An 18,495-nucleotide genomic window follows, 5' to 3' on the forward strand; every position below is an offset into this window, starting at 1 on the left:
CTGCTATGAACTGAATTGTGTTCCCCCAAAATTCATATGATGAAGTCTACTCCCCAGTGTCACTGTATTTGAAAATAAGGCTTTTGTGAGGTACTTAAGGTTGAATGAGGTCATAAATGATGGCCTTAATCCAAATGGGCTGGTATACTTGTAAGAAGAGGAAGAGATAGCAGAGAACATATCCTCCCTCCCTCCCTTTCTCTCTCTCTCCCCCAACGTGTATGTGTGTGTGTCTGTGTGTGTGTCTGTGTGTGTCTCTGTGTGTGTGTGTGTCTGTGTCTGTGTCTGTGTGTTCCAACCCATGGAGAAAATGCCATGTAAGAACACAATGAGAAGATAGCCAGGAAGAGAGACTCACCAGAAATTAATGCTTTTAGCACCTTGATCTTGGACTTCAAGCCTCCCAACCGTGAGAAAAAAAATTTCTGTTGTTTATGACACCCAGACTTTGGTATTTTGTTAGGCAGCCCAAAATAACTAATACAGATAAGAAAACACAAGTCTGCAAGGCATAGCACATTCATTAGAAGTGTTAATAGAACTGTGAGTATTACAAAGGTAATAACTGCATAATGACTCCTAGCTCTGGTACCAAGGAATAGGAAATGACAGTGACTTGGGAGAAAAAAATTATTGTGGAGGTTGTCCAGATAGGAATGCTATGAACTTGCATAGGGATCACAGCATCTTTGCAGATATATGACCATTTCAAATGTCTGTTCTAAAACCTTGTTTTTAAAACACCTTCACCATATTCTGTAATTACCTATTACAGATATCTCAAGAAGATATAGACCCTTCCGGAAACAATTTCTGAATGCTTTATATTGGAAAGAGTAGACAATCATCTAGTTACTAGGAGCAACCTCTTTGCCTAAAAACAAAGATGGTAAAGCCATTGTTTTCTAATAAGGGATTGATCTGGAGAGGAGGCAAGCTTTCAAGGAAAGTAAAGACTATTATAAGCCTTTGAGATTTGGCAGACCAAATCTCATGGAACTTTATACTCTTGATGGTCATACTGATACCAGATGTTATGATTTCCCTTTTTCAACTGCAGGCACATTAGCAGGAAAGGATCCAAACCTTTCAAGTTTATCTGTAGCTCTAGAAAGGGAATTGTAGATTTTCTTTGGGTTAACCTGAAAGCAGACACAATGCTTTACTTGAGATTAAGTTTTCATCTTAACAAAATTTCTAACAACGCTGAGTAACCTGAAGGAAAAAAAGCACTGTATCAGTTACATCCAATAATGCTGTATAGCACACAAGCTTAAAATTCAGTGACAGTAGACAATAAACATTTATTTCTCACTCATGAATCGGTCTACTGCAGTTTGGCTGATCTAAACCGGCCTCAACTGCAGATTGGGTTCAAGTCTCTCATTCTCCTTGGACAGTAGCTACTTAAACATATTATTCTCATAGGAAAAGTTAAAAGCACAAGAAGGCAAGCACAACTTCAGAAAAACATCTAAAGCTTTTTCTTTAAGCCTTGATCACAACAAATCATAAACCAGTCCCAAAATCAAAGTGCAGGGAAGCATCCATCACTTACCATGCAATCAAAACAAGTTATACAGCCAAGCCCAACATCAATAGGATGGGAAAGTATACTCCTTCCATGGGGGCCGGAGGAGGAAAAAGAGGGTGAATGTTTGCTTAACTATAATCTAATTAACCACAAAAATGTTACCTCTATTTTACAGATAAGTGAACCAAAGTCACTTGCTCCAAGTACAGAGCTAGGAGTTGAATCAAGTTCTATATTTTTCCAAAGTTCATATTCTTTTAATTCATTTGATACTCTCCAGGTAATAAAAGAGAAAATATAAGGAAAGGTTGCCACAGTGATAGGCAGCAACAGATTAAATTGACAGGTTTATAAACTAAGACCAAGGGATGCCTAAAAGTAGGAACAACACATAGAAGTTAGTCTCCCCATGAATAGACATTTTTCCAAAGAAGACAGCCTGATGGCTAACAGACACATGAAAAGATGCTCAACATCACTCATCATCAGGGAAATACAAATCAAAACCACAGTGAGACACCACCTCATACCTGTCAAAATGGTTAAAATTAATAACTCAAGCAACAACAGATGTTGGTGAGGATGCAGAGAAAGGGGAACACTTTTTGCACTGTTGGTGGGAATGCAAACCGGTACAGCCACTTTGGAACACAGTATGAAGTTTCCTCCAAAAGTTAACAATAGAACTACCCTATAACCCAGCAATTGCACTGCCAGGTATTTACCAAAGGATACATAAATGCTGATTCAAAGGGGGCACACACACCTCAATGTTTATGGCAGCACCATCAACAATAGCCAAAATATGGAAAGAGCCCAAATGTCCATCAACTGGATGAATGTATAAAGAAGACGTGGTATACAGGGGTGCCTGGGTGGCTCAGTCAGCTAGGCATCCAACTTAGGCTCAGGTCATGATCTCACAGTTTGTAGGTTCAAGGCCCACATTGGGCTCTGTGCTGACAGCTCAGAGCCTGGAGCGTGATGTGAGTTCTGTGTCTCTTTCTCTTCTCTCACTGCCCCTACCCTCCCTCCCTCCTTCCCCCACCCTTCTCAAAAATAAATAAACATTAAAAAATTAAAATAAAAAAGATGTGGTATGCATATACAATGGAATATTACTCAGCAATCAAAAAGAATAAAATCTTGCCATTTGCAACAACACGGATGGAACTAGAGTATATTAAGTTAAATAAGTCAATAAGAGAAAGAAAAATAGCTTATGATTTCACTTATAAGTAGACTTTAGGAAACAACAGATGAACATAGGGGAAGGGAAGAAAGGATAAAATAAGATAAAAACAGAGAGGGAGGCAAACCATAAGAGATTCTTAAATATAGAGAACACACAGGGTTGTGGGAAGGGCGGTAGGTAGGAGAATGGGCTAAATGGGTGACAGGCATTAAAGAGGACACTTGTTGGGATGAGCACTGGGTGTTATACATAAGTGATTAATCACTAAAATCTAGTCCTGAAACCAATACTACACTATACATTAACTAACATGAATTTAAATAAAAAATAAATTTAAAAAGAGAAATTAGTCTACCAAGCACAGTCATTTCATTATTCAAAAAATACTTATTGAACACCCACAAGGTACTAAATAGGCACTAGAGAAAGGTAGGATTGTCATTCTAAATAGGCATTTGTCAGTATTAGATGACAGTTAAAAGGAGTCTGAATAGGCCATGTCTTTCTAGATCCTTTTGAGGACATCTTGTTTTATTTACTCCATGCCATCTAACTGCCTCACCCTACCAGGCCTGACCACCTAGACGCCTATCCCCCTACATCCTCCTCCACAATGAACCAGCTCAGCACCTTAAAGCAAACCAGACCTCCTTCCACCAAGACCAAGCACCACAAGATCATTCTGACAGGTGGCCCATCACTGGAATAACTTCTTAAACCACCTGCCATACCCCATTTATCTTAACTTTCTCTACTACAGTTTTCTTGCTGTCTCTCCTATCACCATATTCTCACCTTATACTGAACACACGCCACCTCTCCTGACTATAACTTCTACTGGTTCAACAACAGTGATTTTCTCTCCATCACAATAATAAATTATTGGATTACTTCATGTGACCATATAATGCTCAGGTACCATACAGTCCAGTCCTACATGAAATAATTTAAATATTTCCTGAGGTTACCCAGACTCCATCCATAACACCCAGCAAAGGTTATTAAAATCATTTCACCATCATTTTCTTCCCAAAAACATGGCATCTGTCTCTAAAATTTCTTTACATTTTTTTAGCCCAAATTCTCTCCAAAATTCATGGGTATCCAGTCCCACTGACTCCTTTTTTTTTTTTTTTTTTAATCTTTCCTTTCCCTCTATCATTTTGTTCTGTCAGTGCTCAAGGACCCATTCAATGAGCCAGGTACTTTCCAGCCTCAGACCCTTGGCCTGACTGTTCTCTCTGCTCCGAAAAACTCAGTATCTAGACATGCACCTAGTTCACTCTTGCCTCTCTTTCAGGTCTTTCCTAAAATGCCACCTGCACTGTGAGGCCTTCTCAGATCACCCCAGGTAAAACTGGATGTTGTTAACCTAGACTCTCTACCCCCCCAACCTCCTTCCCTGCTTTCTCTATTTCCATTGCACTTATCACCATCTGACATATATTTTATTCCTTTCTCTTCTGTCTTCCCTCTCTAGAGCACAAGCTCCATAAAGGAAGGACTGTTGTCTGTTTTGTTTCCTGTTGTATCCCCAGCACAATGCCCAGTACACAGTGGTTTTTCAAAAATATGTATTTACTCATTATCACTATTCTGTATAAAAAAGAACCAAAAAGAAATTGGCAAGATTGAGACCAGTGGGGGAGATGAAGAAGAAGAAAGCTGTAAATACTCAGTATGGAATATCTTTTCATCATCTCTGTCATGATATACCATTGTCTGTGATCTGACTCAGCCCCCAAGATTCTTCCACTTGTACAGGCATCTGTCCAGCCCCCTCCTGTGGGCCACCCCATAACCATTCTGTGTCACCCATTCCCTCACATCCTCCCTAGTGATCTGAAAATGCTCCGTTTCATTCTCTAGAAAAACAGGAAATCCTTTCATCCACTTTTGATACATTCAGTCTATAGTTCCAATGATTCCTCATATTGCATGTGGTGCTGTCTTGGGTTGTTCTTAAATAACTTCCCATAGAAACAAGGACTTATCCTATAGGAATCAATCTCTAATGGTTACAGATTAGACCTGTAAACCAGTAAATACACCTGAGACACCATCAGTCATAGTTCCTCTGGAAAAAAGCAGCTCATCTGCGTGTCATATGAGAGGATTTTTCTGTCATAGAAACAAGGTCACCCAAATAGACCATAGGATCACTGATCTATGTGATACGACCATGGAGAGATACCTAAAGTGCTATCCCCTCAAAATGTAATGGCATTAGAGTGTTTCTGAGCACAGACATGTCATGAAATGTGGTTCAGGGATTATCAATGGATGTATATTTTACCCTTGTTCTTCCTAGCTCCCATTTACCATAGATAATTGGGAATTGACTGAATCAGATTAGACAGTAAATAGGCTAGCAATTTATTTCTAATAAAACCAAAACAACTGCTTATACTTATACTCTCTTTCCCTATCTATCCCTTTACACTGTTAGGATAAAATAGCACATCTACAATATATATGTAAATATACCACTTAAATAGTCAGAATTATAAAATTAAAACATAAAGCAACAAGAAGAAAATGTGGGTGAATACTTATCTGATGTATGTAAGGGAAGGAAATATTTAATCATAAAAAGAAACATCAAAGGAAAAGACACTTTATTTTATAAAATATAAAACCATAACTATTATTTGCATACAATGATGAAAAATGTTTTATATATCTTATATATAAAGAGTTCCTACAAATCAATAAGAAATATATAACCACCTTATATACAAAAATATATGAAATCATGGACAATCAACAAAAACAAGAAATCATTAATAAACATGTGAAAAAAATGTTTAACCTCACCAGTAATAAAGTACATATGAAAGCAAGATTATGTTTTCCGCCTATAAATTTGCAAAGACTTTTTTAAATTATATTCAATGGTGAGAAGGATGCAGAAAAATAAATACTTTTATATAATGCTGTTGGAAAACTAGTGACCCCTTGCTGCAAGGAAATTTGGCAATTTATATATATTATTTTTATACAGTAATTTAATTTCATCGTTAGCAATCTATCCTTAAAAAAAGCATCAAAGATTGACACAAATGTGTATATACAGTAATGTTTGTTCTGTCTAGAGCTTTTATATTAGAAATACCCTAAGTGCTTAATAATAAAAAAAGCTAAGTAAATAGTGACAGTCATATAGTAAAATACTATGCAACCAATGAAATTATTTAATTATGGCAGATTGTATTTTCCAAAAATGACTGCCACAATATTTCTGGTTGTATATGCTCTTTCCGAGCCTTGCCATTTCCCACTGTGGTAAGCTGAATTATGGTCCCCCAAACATGTGCATGTCCCAATCTGTGATACATGTGACTATACAAATGGTACTTTGCAGATATGATTAAACTTAGGACTTTGACATGGAAAATTACTCTGGATTATGTAAGTGAGCCCAATGTAATCACAGAGTCCCACAGGGAAGCAGGAGGATCAGAGTCAGAAGAGAAAAAGAAGAATGTAATGATGAGCACAGAGGGTCACGCCAGAGAGAGATTTGAAGATGCCACAATGCTGGCCTTAAAGACAGAAAGGTCATGAACTAAGGCGGGCAAGCAGCCTCCTAAAGCTAGGAAAGACAAGGAAATGGATTGACCCCTAGAGCCTCCTAGGGTACCTTGATTTTGGCCCAGTGAAACTCATTTCAGAATTCTGACCTCCAAAACTATAAGGTAATAAATCTGGGTTATTTTAAATCTGTGACGACCTCGCTGACAAGAAACTAACAAACCATTCAAGAAGCCAATGTCTCAAGGGGAGAGCTTCTGTGGGCTTTGGGATGGATTTCTGTGATGGCCTTGGTGATGAGCATGTAGTAGAAGGAAGGCTATGTTGTGTGATTTCCAAAACTAAGTCCTAAAAGGTGAGTTATTGCTCGCTCTGGCAGCACATACACTAAAACTGAAACAATATGGAGAAGATTAGCATGGCCCTGGCACAAGGATGACACAAAAGTTCATGAAGTGTTCCATATTTTTATCATTAAACCACTATATTGTATACTTGAAACTAATATTACACTGTTAACTATAATGGAATTAAAATTTTTAAAAATCAATATTTTTTAGGGTGAGTTAGGTTCAGCCTGGCCTTTCTTTGTGGACAACTGCTTGCTGAGTTCTGAGCTGCCATGTAAGAAGCATGACTACCCTGAAGCCACCATGCAGAACACAACACATTCGAGACTGGGAGAAGTACTCCAGAAACTAGCTGTTCCAGCCTCCAGGTGTGTGAGTCTTTCTAGCCCAGGAGCCAAAAATGTGAGTAATCAAACTTCAGGTAATTAGCCCAAGCCACCACCTGACTACAAATGCATAAAATACCCTGAACAAGCTGAGCCTTGTCAACCCCAGAATGATGAAAATCATAATAAAATGATTCTGTTGTTTTATGTAATTAGGTTTTGCATTGGTTTTATACATCAATAAGTATGTAATATATCAATGATAAAGAGAAATGTTCAAAATATAACATTAAGAGAAAAAGTAGCGGCACCTGGCTGGCTCAGTTGGTAGATCATGTGACTCTTATCTCAGGGTCATGAGTTTGACCCCCACATTGGGTGTAGAGCTTATTTTAAAAAAAAAAAAAAGCAGTCTAGGGGCACATGGGTGGCTCAATCAATTAAGTGTCCAACTTCAGCTCAGGTCATGATCTTGTGTTTATGGATTTGAGCCCCCNAGGTATGTGCGCACTCTGTCTGTCTCTTTCTCTCAGAAATAAAAAAAATAATAAAAAAATATTTAAGTAGTCTGTAGACTACCATAAGGGTGTGTGTGTGTGAACAGAAAAAAACTTGGGTGTCAACAAAATAATTTGTATAAATGGTTATATCTGTGTGCTGGGTGAGGAAATTAGTACCTTCTTTATATTTTTTATATTTCTAAAGCCTATAAATAAACATGCATTCCTTTTATAAACAGGGAAAATATTTTTAAGCCCTTTAGATTCTACTACTTTCAAATATATCATGATTGCTGAAAGCATATGAATATAGCCTGTACAGGAACATTTACATTCACACATGTATGTGCATCCTGAAAATAAAGTCAATAGAACAGGGGAACTGATCACTTGGTTAATCAAAATGAGAACATAAACCTTTAAATCCTACTTTTATTCCTCCCTTTCCTGTAGTAGAAATGGCAGCAAATATCTTATAATATGGGGTCAAATACCTAATCCTTTTAGCCACTCCCAACTCAACTGTAATTGACTGATGAATGCTACTGGGTTTGGATTCTTTTCTGTGACACAGATAAAAGACTGTCTATAACTTCTCACAGAAGAAGGAAAGTAAACCACCTTTTTGAGAATCACCCCTTTCTAATTGGGCACAGTGCCTAAAATTCACTAGGATTTTGCTGTTCTCTGTGAGTACCTGTGAAAGATGGGAACCTAGAAAAAAGTCAGGGGTGCAGTAAGAGAGTGGAAAGGAAGGGGAGATCCCAGGACTCTGCCACATCCCATTAAATTTTCAATGATAACCTTGGAAGTGGAATTCACAATCCCTGTTTTACAGATGAGAACATTTAGGTTCAGAAAAGTTAAGCTGTTCACCCAAGTCAAAGAGCTAGTAAGTGGCAAAGCTGAACTTCTAATACGAAGTTTCTTAAGGCAACACTGCACGTGATTTCCTTTTGCCTCAGTTTCACAGTTCCTACCTTCAAGCATTGTAATGTGAATTAAATGTCTGAATATACATATTATATAGAATAATGCATACCACTTGAAAATACCTCATTATCAGTATTAGCTGCCATCTTAATTGTACGACTCAAAGTCACATTACAAAGTACAAGCAGGCCCTGGAGGATCCACAATTGCTCTCCTTTCAAAAATCCTGCACTCAGCATCTCACCATTTTTGGGTGGGGCAGCAACCTACCCAGCAGTACGTGTTTCTCCACGAAAACTAAAACTGGATCTGAAGCCCACCAAGTAGCAGCCTAGTGACCCACCTAAGACACACATTTCCCATGCTCTTTTTCAAATTGCACAATAGCTCTCACACAGTCCAAGGGCTATCATTAAAAGTCAGCTGCTCTCCAAATGTGTCGATTCCGGTGGCACTGACAAGTGAGAGTAGGAGGCAGGGTTGCTTCTATAAAATAAATGAGGAGGGAAATGGTACTGGGGTGGGATCTGCCTTCTAAATGCACTGAAAACTGAGGCCCCTGTCTTCTGGCATTTCCTAAAAGGCCTCTTGAGCTTTCCTTTGCAAGCCTTGAGACTGAGGGTACTTTTAGCTGTTTAAGCCTTCCTCTTCTAACAGGGGTCAAAGGGCTAGAAAGATCTTCTCAAAAGGATAGAGAAGGAATCATTAAAAGGGAGGAGAAGGAAAGTGACAGAAGGTCAGCTTTTTTTTTTTCCTAATGGGTGCATCCCTGAGGGTCAGGCTCAGTGTCCAAGTGTGGCACACAGGCACCTAGCTTCCAGAAACCTACTGCAATTTGATTCACACTTCCCTGAGCAAGAGACTAGAGGAAGCTCAAAGGAGCCGCCTGGGGAGGGTATAGAAATGAAAACAGACAGAAAAGAAATCTGGCTGTGAAAAGTAAATTTCATTGATCGAATTAACTTAAAACAACAGTGATAGTGTTTCAATAAGCCAGAGAAAACAAATGCTTGATATCTTCATGTGTTTTGAGTCTGCCACAAAACTTGTATCTTTCAAATATAAATTTATCCTAAAAATGTTGCTTATCGCATTGTGCGAAACTTTATCTAAGGACTAGTTTGGGATTAAAATTCACCTTTACATACAACACAAGCACACAAACAGTGAAGGTTTTCACTTATTTTCAGTCAACAAGCAATAAACAGCATTTGCACCCACATACCTACTCCTAACACCCCATCTGGTAACATTTCCACGTTTCAAGCAAAGAAATCAATAGCAATAATCCGTGAGGGACTCATAGGGTATATATTTTTTTATCACACTGACATTTGAAAGAAAAATTTTTCCCTATCTACTTAGAGCAAAAGATTGTTCTTTTTGTATGTTCATATGGAAAACTTGACATTATTATTGGAGGGAAAGAGGTTAGAAGGGAAAGGGAGATGAACCAATTAAAACAAATGTGAGAATATATAAACAAGTGTTTTGTCACAATATAGGTTCTGTTTGAACAACCCAAATGATAATCAGTGCATAAGCTGAAAAATCCCCAATACACCTGTAAAATTCAAAATTACATTATGGCTCAGTTTCTAAGGAAAGGACAGCTAAAATGCATATTGATGTAACTTCTCAGAGAGGAAAGCCATCCTGCTTTCAAATCGCAGTACAGGGAGAAGAGACCATGCCCAAACCCTGAAATTTAGAACTATGCCATTGCTGATTTTCTGTGCAAGAAGGAAATACGATTCTTTGTTACTGCTCTTATTTATTGCAGACCTTGTCTGGAATCTGGTATTGAAGCCATGCTTGATGAGTTGCCGCCTTGAACTTTCCCACTGATCAATGCTGGTGCTGCTACTGCATGAAAGAATAGCTTTCCTGAGGAGCCACTATCACATAGGAAACCTAGCAAGCATTTTTTTTTAAATGGCCCAGAGTCTTGTATGCTTAAGCTTTGGAACATGCCTCCTGTAAGAAAAAAAGGCAAATGCTGACTGACCATTTGAAAATTGGAATGTTACAACAGCAAGAGGTAAGGTCAAAAGCAGAAATCCTCCTTTCTGTAAAATGATCAGATACCAAGGGATGAGAATGTGCAGGAAAAAGAAAGGCTAATATGAAGCAAGAGGACAGGAATCATATTTCTTCTTAGCAGGGTGACAAATAAAAAGTTGCCTTTATTTTTCTGTGCAAATAAACTTTACTTTAGGAATTGTGGCAATGGCTGGACTCCCATAAAATAGGCTTTATCTGCTGTGGTGACAACCTAAGGCAGGGAGGGGTTAGTGGCAGGGTAATTGCCATCTTTTCCATTATTTTTGTCAATATTTTTGTTATTTTGTGGTCATATTGCAGGAGAAGTCTAGACAAATGCCATTAAGAATGAGGGCCAAGAGAAAGGGTTTAATCCAATTCTACAGCAGTTCATGTGGAAAGTATGTGTCACTGGAATAGGCTGGGACAGAGTCTTCAAACACATCTAAGTCAGGCTCTGTGTAAAAACCCCAGCCTGTCCATGAGCTCTGCACTTTAGGCGCTTCCCTGAATGGAATAATCATGGGAAGAAAGTTTCCTTTGAGAAGGACGTAAGGCAAGTCATCAGTACCTATTGGAAGCTAATGCCTTCAGAAGGATCCCAACAAACAACCAAACACAAAGAGAAATTGGGACAACCCATGAACCTCCATCTAGTTTATGAAATAAAACAAGAATGAGATCTGAGCTAAGTTTAAGTAAGGTTGGCCTAGCTACCTTCACTCACTGGCCATATTCTTGAACTTTTCATTGGCAATTAAGTATTTTAAACAATTACCAATTCTACTGTGAGGCAATTACATGCTGATTTTAATCTCTTCTCCACCCTCCAGACACTCCTAACAGTTTCAGTTCCCTATGGTCATAATTTGTGTGCATGCCACAATGTCCAGTATGAGCAACTTCCAGCTGCTCAGTCTAGGTCTTCCCTTCCTTATAGCCTCTGTGGTTCCTAGCTCTGTGCCTCACAGGTAGTAGACAGTCAAGTGTTTGTTGAATGACTGGTTGAGTGAATATACAAAGGCCTCATCCCTAAGTACTGCCATCAAAAACACCACCTGTCTTGCCCCCACACTCTTCTGAGGATCTTCCCCCTCCAACCGGGCCAACCTCAGTCCGGGCGGCTGCAGGTCTGCTCCCACAGCAGACCTGCTTGGACCTTGCTGGCACCACCAACCCTGCCCTCACACTCTCCTGCGAACTTGCCTCCTCCAATAAATTCTTGGCCAGAGCCCATCCAAAGTGGTTCCACAGCCTGACAGTGTGCAAGCAGCCCTGACAGGGGCCAGGACTACTCCAAAGTGACTGCAGCCCCACGAAGAAGAAAAAATAACTACACACACCAGTCTAACTATGTGGTTAGATGTCTGATGCTAGTGGCCTAGCATTAGACATCAAGTCTGACTGGAGGCTCCATCCACTAATTAAAAGCTTATCAGGGGATGCATAGGAGCACATGTACCCCAATGTTCATAGCAGCACTCTCCACAATAGCTAAAACATGGAAAGAGCCCAAGTGTCCATCAACAGATGAATGGATCAAGAAGATGTGGTTTATCTATACCATGGAATACTACATGGCAATGAGAAACAATGAAATCTGGCCATGTGTAGCAACATGGATGGACCTTGAGGGTGTTATGCTGAGCGAAATAAGTCAGGCAGAGAAGGACAAATATCATATGTTTGCACGTAGAGGAGGATTAGGAGGAACTTGACGGAGGAACAAGGGGGAGAAGAAGGGCGGAAATGGTGGGGGAAAGGGAGAGAGGCAAACCATGAGAGACTCTTGAATGCTGACAAAAACTGAGGACTGATGGATGTGGGGGGGAGGAGGGATGGGCATGGAGGAGGGCACTTGTGGGGATGAGCACTGAGTGTTATGTGGAAACTAATCTGACAATAAACTATTTGTAAAAAAAAAAAAAAAAAAAGAAAAGAAAAAAAAGCTTATCAGGGGATAACACAGGGAGAGTGGCCAGTAGTTTGGTGCTACTGCATCTCTGGCAAACACCTGGTCTGACTCAACTCAAGGCCAAGGAAGCTCCAAACTGTCCCACTAAAAACAAAGAGACTAAATCCTGCCCATAACAGACAAAGAAAGCCATAGCAGATGACTGGACTGAAGGCTAACATGGCTCACTCAGTCACAATAGTAGGGCACACAACATACATAGGAGACACCCCTGAAGTGTCAGATTCTGGTGAACAGAGGACATTGGACTGCAGGGCACCACAGGACCTCTTCTTCATAAGGCCACTACTTTCAAGAGCAGGAGATGTAGCTGATTTCCTAACACATAGGAACAGACACAGAGAATTAGACAAAATGGGTAGAGAAATATGTCACAAATGAAAGAACAGGACAAAATGCATCAAGAGAACCAAATGAAACATAGAAAAAGTAATATGCCTGGGGTGTCTGGGTGGCTCAGTCGGTTAAGCATCCAACTTCGACTCAGGTCATGATCTCATAGTCTGTGGGTTCGAGCCCTACATGGGGCTCTGTGATGACAGCCAGCTAAGAGCCTGGAGACTGTTTCAGATTCTGTATCTCCCTGTCTCTCTGACCCTCCCCTGCTCATGCTGTCTGTCTGTCTGTCTGTCTATCTGTCTTTCTCTCTCTCTCTCAGAAATTTAAAAAAAAAAAATGGAAAAAAAAAGAAAAAAGAAAAGTAATATGCCTAACAGCAAATTTAAAGTAATGGTCATAAAGATAGTTATTGGACTTGAAAAAAGAGTGGAGGATCTCAGTAAGACCCCCGACAAAGAGACAGAAAGCATAAAAAGTAAATTGAAAACAAGAAGGTGCTTTGGGCTTCTGTCCCCTCTTCACTAAACCATCCAGGAGCTTCTAGATCCTCCACCTTTCCCACTCCTCCTTAAGCCCTGTTTTCCTGGCTCTGACGTTGGAATAATATTACCAGAGCTCTCTCAGACCCCTGTCCCAAGACAGAGGGGGCTATGTGATCTTGCAGTTCCAGGTTTACCCTGAGGACAGTTTAGTACTTCTCTTCCAGCTCCCTCCACATCTAGGTGCTGTCCCCTTTACACTCTCCCTAAATCCAATTCAGGCAACAGCCCTCTTCATTTCCCAGGTTAGGCCTGGTCCTCCACAGCTGGGTGTGTCTATCACAACCCCACCTCCAGCTTACACCCAAAAGCTTCATTTTAGTTGGCAACCCCACTCCCTAACCACACCCACCCACCCTGAACCGCTATGAGTGTCTCCACCAGTCAGAGAGAAACACTACACACCAGCTCCTACCCCCAAGGGTGGAAAGGTAGGTTCTCCAGCTGTTCAAAAGAGAGTAATCGCCCTTAGATACTTTGAGAGCAAAGATGGGGAGGCTTGCAACTCACAGGAAGACCATGGTCCTGTTTTCCTTACAAAGACACTATAGTATTTCCACATTCGATCTAAAGTCCTGTGGAGTGGAGTGGGTACAACAGTTCTACTTGTGGTCCCATGCTACCCCAGAAAATGTGAGGTACTCCCCAAAGAGTACCATTTATTACACACACACACACACACACACACACACACACATTTTCATGCACTTACCCAAATCCTTGCAAACACACATGCTAAGACTGAGAGCAGCTTCAATATACAGAGAGCAGAATATCTGGATAAATACAGTTTGTTGAATGAGTTCTCAGATTTGGACTGAAGTAGTCAGCTCATTTCATGCTAAACCATTGTAACCTCAGAGAAAGTAGATCAAGGACTGCTGCTCCCATTTGGCAATGTCTGGAAACATTTTTCGTTATCACAACCATGGGAGGTGCCACTGGCATCTAGTGGTTAGAAGCCAGAGATGCTACCAGCAATCTTACATGCATAGGTCATCCCCTACAACAAAGAATCATCCTGACCAAAATGGCAATAGTGCTGAGGCTGAGAAGGCCTGCTCCACACCCTACATTCAAGTGGCCAACTCTAATGGACCTCAAGATTCCCCAAGAGTGGACAAGAGAAGGCTCCAGGCCATCGTTAGGAAATATTCTGAAATCTGTAAATAGTTTCTTTTTCAGATTCTGTTCTTCTTGTCCTCTCCCCTATCTCCAGAGGCATGAAAGGTGTCACATATCAGTTCCTTTCATTTCCAAGAAAGTAGCCAGAGGACTAAGCAGAGAGTCTTAAATACCTGATGAAGAGAAGGGAGAGCAAAGTCCCAGAAAAACTAGGAATAAAGAATGGCAGCCCAGAGTCTCTATGGAGAGGGAAATGTACTCCCTCACACTCGAAGACATTCTCTGGCCTTGGAGACAATGCATCCTGGTTCCTCTCCAAACTTTGGCAAAACAAAGTCAAATCATAAAGAGTAAGAAACCTCATCATTTAGACCCTGCCTTTATGAATTCAGAAATATGGATCTACTAGTGAAGACACAAAGAATCAATCTCACTTCATCCTTTGTCCTCATGACCCTAACACACTGCTCTGGAAAGCAATCATTCAGGCTTGGTTGCTAATGTTCCCACATCATCTCTGGAAAATCCAGAGATTTCAGCTTTTCCAGCTAGTATGCAGCTAAGACAAGATTTCAAACCAGGCAATCTGGCTCCAAAATCAAAGCTCTTAACCACTCTGTCATTTGGCTTTAAGCTGTTCCTTACCCAGGAGTACTAAGGCAAGGGTACTCTAACTAGGGATAGAATAGAATACAGGATATGTGTAGGCTCTATACCTTTTTTCTCTATAAAATGGGGATAATAAAAAATACTGACTTCATAAAATCTTGTGAGAAATAAGTTAAATAGTATATCAAACATTTATCCCAATGCCCAGGGCCACAATAAACTCTCTAAAAATGTTAGCCATTATTATTGCCATTATTTTAATTTATTATTATTATTATTATTAATTCTTATATTACAAAAATAGAAAGTGCTGGAATCAGGAAGCAAACAGCTTTCTCCAGTTTCAAACTCTAGACTGGGGAACTATAAAAGCAAAAAAGAAATACTTCAAAAATTAGTTTAACTATTTAGAAATGAACTTCTTCCCAACTAAACATAACGTTCCAAGGCACAAATCATTTAACACATCACAATAATTTGATGATCTTTCTTTTTTTAATACTAAATGGTGTTCCTGTTGGCTTCGTGGGCTTACACTTGTGGCTCAGGCAGAAATATCATCTGCAGTGTAAATATTCAAAGAAGGGATGATAATGATTCCTTAAGTCTGGGCTAAATTTAAAACTAATGTTGGAGGCTTCTGGCCTGAACATTATGTGAATTTGGTCCTGAGCCAATGAATCATTTATCCATGGAGCTTAACCAAAGGGACTTCCAGAGGTCACCCAACCATCCTTCTATATCCAGAGGGACAGAAGCCCACTTTACTTCACTTAGCAACTTGGCATCTTCTGAAAAAAGAAAGCATTACACCACAGCTAAATATTCTTCAGCACATGTTGAAAAGATAAATAGAAATAGTGCCCCTTAAGAAACTAATTATCATAGATAGAAATTAAGCCTTCTCAAATTCAATTTTTTTCTTTTATTTGTTTTAGAGAGAGAGCGCACACAGAGCAGCAGGGGAGAGAAGAAGAAGGAGAGAAAGAGAGAACTGCAAGCAGACTCCACACTCAGCACAGAGCCCAACACAGGGCTCAATCCCATGACCCTTGAAATCATGACCGAGCTGAAATCAAGAGTCAGATGCTCAATGGATTAAGCCTTCCAGACACCCTTAATTCTTATATTTCAATTCAATTCTTATATTTTTCTGGTCATTCTTCTATTATGGTTTTCCAAATCCTTGAAGCAATCACGTTTGTACAGGTCCAGCAGAGTATCACCTCAGTGAGAAATTTAAGAGTACTTAACAGTATTTGGCACATAGCACATGATCACTATATAAGGGGTAAAGGTTATGGCAACTAATAGCCTACTCAAAGTCTGCCTTTGAGGATATTTTCGTGTTCTTCTCATTTAAGAAGGAACATCCATATCAAGCTAATTATGGGTCCTTGAAACCCCTCTGCAGGCAATTAAAAGCTTATAAGCATTTATCATGATATGAACTTTGTTTTATAGTTACATTCAGCAGCCTAACCCCAAAAAGCTTACCCTCCATTTCAATTTCCATTCTATACTCTTGGCAAGGCCACCATGTTGCAAAACTCCAGGGACAGTAAAAAGATCATGATCTATGTAGTTAAACCATGGAGTTGTTCAACCCTCCTGGTGATATCCAATCTACAACCTGCAAAGCTTTACACAATAGCTTCTTACAGTCCAGGAAACATTTCAGCATTTTGTGAGAAAGACCTGGTTGCACTTCGTTGACCCATTTGGACAAGAAGAAGGAAAGAAGTTATTCTTGGTGAAATTCATAATACATGTGGAAAAGTAAAAGGCTAGTCTTGTTCCCTGCAGAGAATCCAAGCAAATCTCAAAGAGATTATGTAGCGGAAACCATGAATTTGGAACCCTATTAGTTCAAATTCACGGTTCTAATATTCTGACTGGGGAGCTATCTCCTGAGACCTGGTTGCTGGCAGTAGCACTCCTGATTCTGAAAAACACAAAATGATGCTTCTTCAAAGCCCAAACAGCATGTCTTTTTGTTAGAAAGCAGACCAGGCAGGGGTGCCTTGGTTCAGTTGGTTAAGTGTCCAGCTTTGGCTCGGGTCATGATATCACAGACCATGGGTTTGAGCCCCACGTCAGGCTCTGTGATGACATCTCAGAGCCTGGAGCCTGCTTCAGACTCTGTCTCCTTCTCTCTCTGTCTCTCTGCCCCTCTGCCATTCATTCTCTCGCTCTTTCCCTCTCTTTCTCTCTCTCTCTCTCTTAAAAATAAATAAACACTTTAAAAATTTAAGAAAACAGTGCAGGCAAACAGCTTTTACTCTTCCCTTTAATCTCACTCTATCATTTAGCCAAATGCAGATTCTATTTATCTCCTTGTATATGTTTCTATTGCCAATACTACTTAACTTATGAGTTTCAGTTTATCAAGTTCTTTAATTTCTTGTGGTTTTGCAATTGTCTCAAGCCAGTAACACTTTTGTTAAACCACACTATGTCTCAAGCACAGTGATTTCCAGTAGAACTGTCAGTCTCTTCTGAATGCCCAATTTAGGACAATGTTTTCATTATAAAATTAGACCAACAGGAAGGCTTTGATTTCTACAACTCTCATATTTTAATATATATATATATAATGACTAATTGTTGCTAACTAAGTTGGGGTTCTTAAAAGCCATTTTATATCCAAATGTCTTATTGAACTTCGTAAGTATGTTAGCATCACTTAACTGTGAAGTTTAAACATTCCCGAGAGGTTATTTAACCAAGTAACTTGTCTTCATGCAAGTTAATATCCTAAAAAGATAAACTCTCCTGCTTCTCAGCAAGCAAGAATTATTCTAGAACTGGAAACATTGAGTGTAGGGTGCTCCTTCCAGGAGTCTGACTGGGAAAGCAGAAAAGGAGAGAGAGGACATGGAAGATGAGTAGGCTTTTAAGGTGGGAGAAATTTGAACATGTCTGAATTTGGGAGAAAAGAGCCAAGAAACAGGAGAGAATGCAGGCAACAGAAAGAGGGGATAACCCCCAAGTGCATCGCTGAGGAGGCTGCAGTGGATGGAACCCAGGAAACAGTGGAGGGAGTAGTCTTTCACAGGAGAAATGCTTTCCCTGGTGACAGTCTGTGGCGTGTGGGGAGAAACTGAAGGAATTCCAAAAAGCTGGTCTCTGTTTCCTCTGACCATAGTAGGTCAGGTCCAACCACCATAAAGTAAAGAAAATTCTTGCGTTTAACCTACCTCTTGATTCCATCTTGATTTCTGTCCTATATCTCACTTTACTCTAACCAGCAGAGCATGATCCCTTATTTCACAATTATGCATTAATATTCATTCGCAACTATTTTTACTTAATTGCTCATAATATGTTAAAAAAATTTATGTTCTCTGTTTCTAAGATTTTCTTAAGAGAAATCTGAAACCCATTAGTATTTTTAATTGCTGCACTTTTCAAATAGATGTGAATATTTTTTGCTTACATAAAAAGATTGCAGTGAGATGATTCAAAGCAGCAACCACATCTCTGTAGATTC

At 39.6% G+C, this 18,495-nt stretch overlaps 1 non-coding gene across 1 annotated transcript; it reads left to right on the forward strand.

The window, feature by feature from the left end:
• Positions 1-6,626: 6,626 nt before the first annotated feature.
• LOC144231996 (U6 spliceosomal RNA) lies at positions 6,627-6,733 on the forward strand. Its single transcript, XR_013335277.1, has one exon. It is a non-coding gene; the product is annotated as a U6 spliceosomal RNA (small nuclear RNA).
• The last annotated feature ends 11,762 nt before the right edge of the window (positions 6,734-18,495 follow it).

This window comes from Crocuta crocuta, unplaced genomic scaffold (assembly GCF_008692635.1).
Source record: "Crocuta crocuta isolate KB4526 unplaced genomic scaffold, BGI_CrCroc_1.0 scaffold102, whole genome shotgun sequence".
NCBI classification, from domain to species: Eukaryota; Metazoa; Chordata; class Mammalia; order Carnivora; family Hyaenidae; genus Crocuta; species Crocuta crocuta.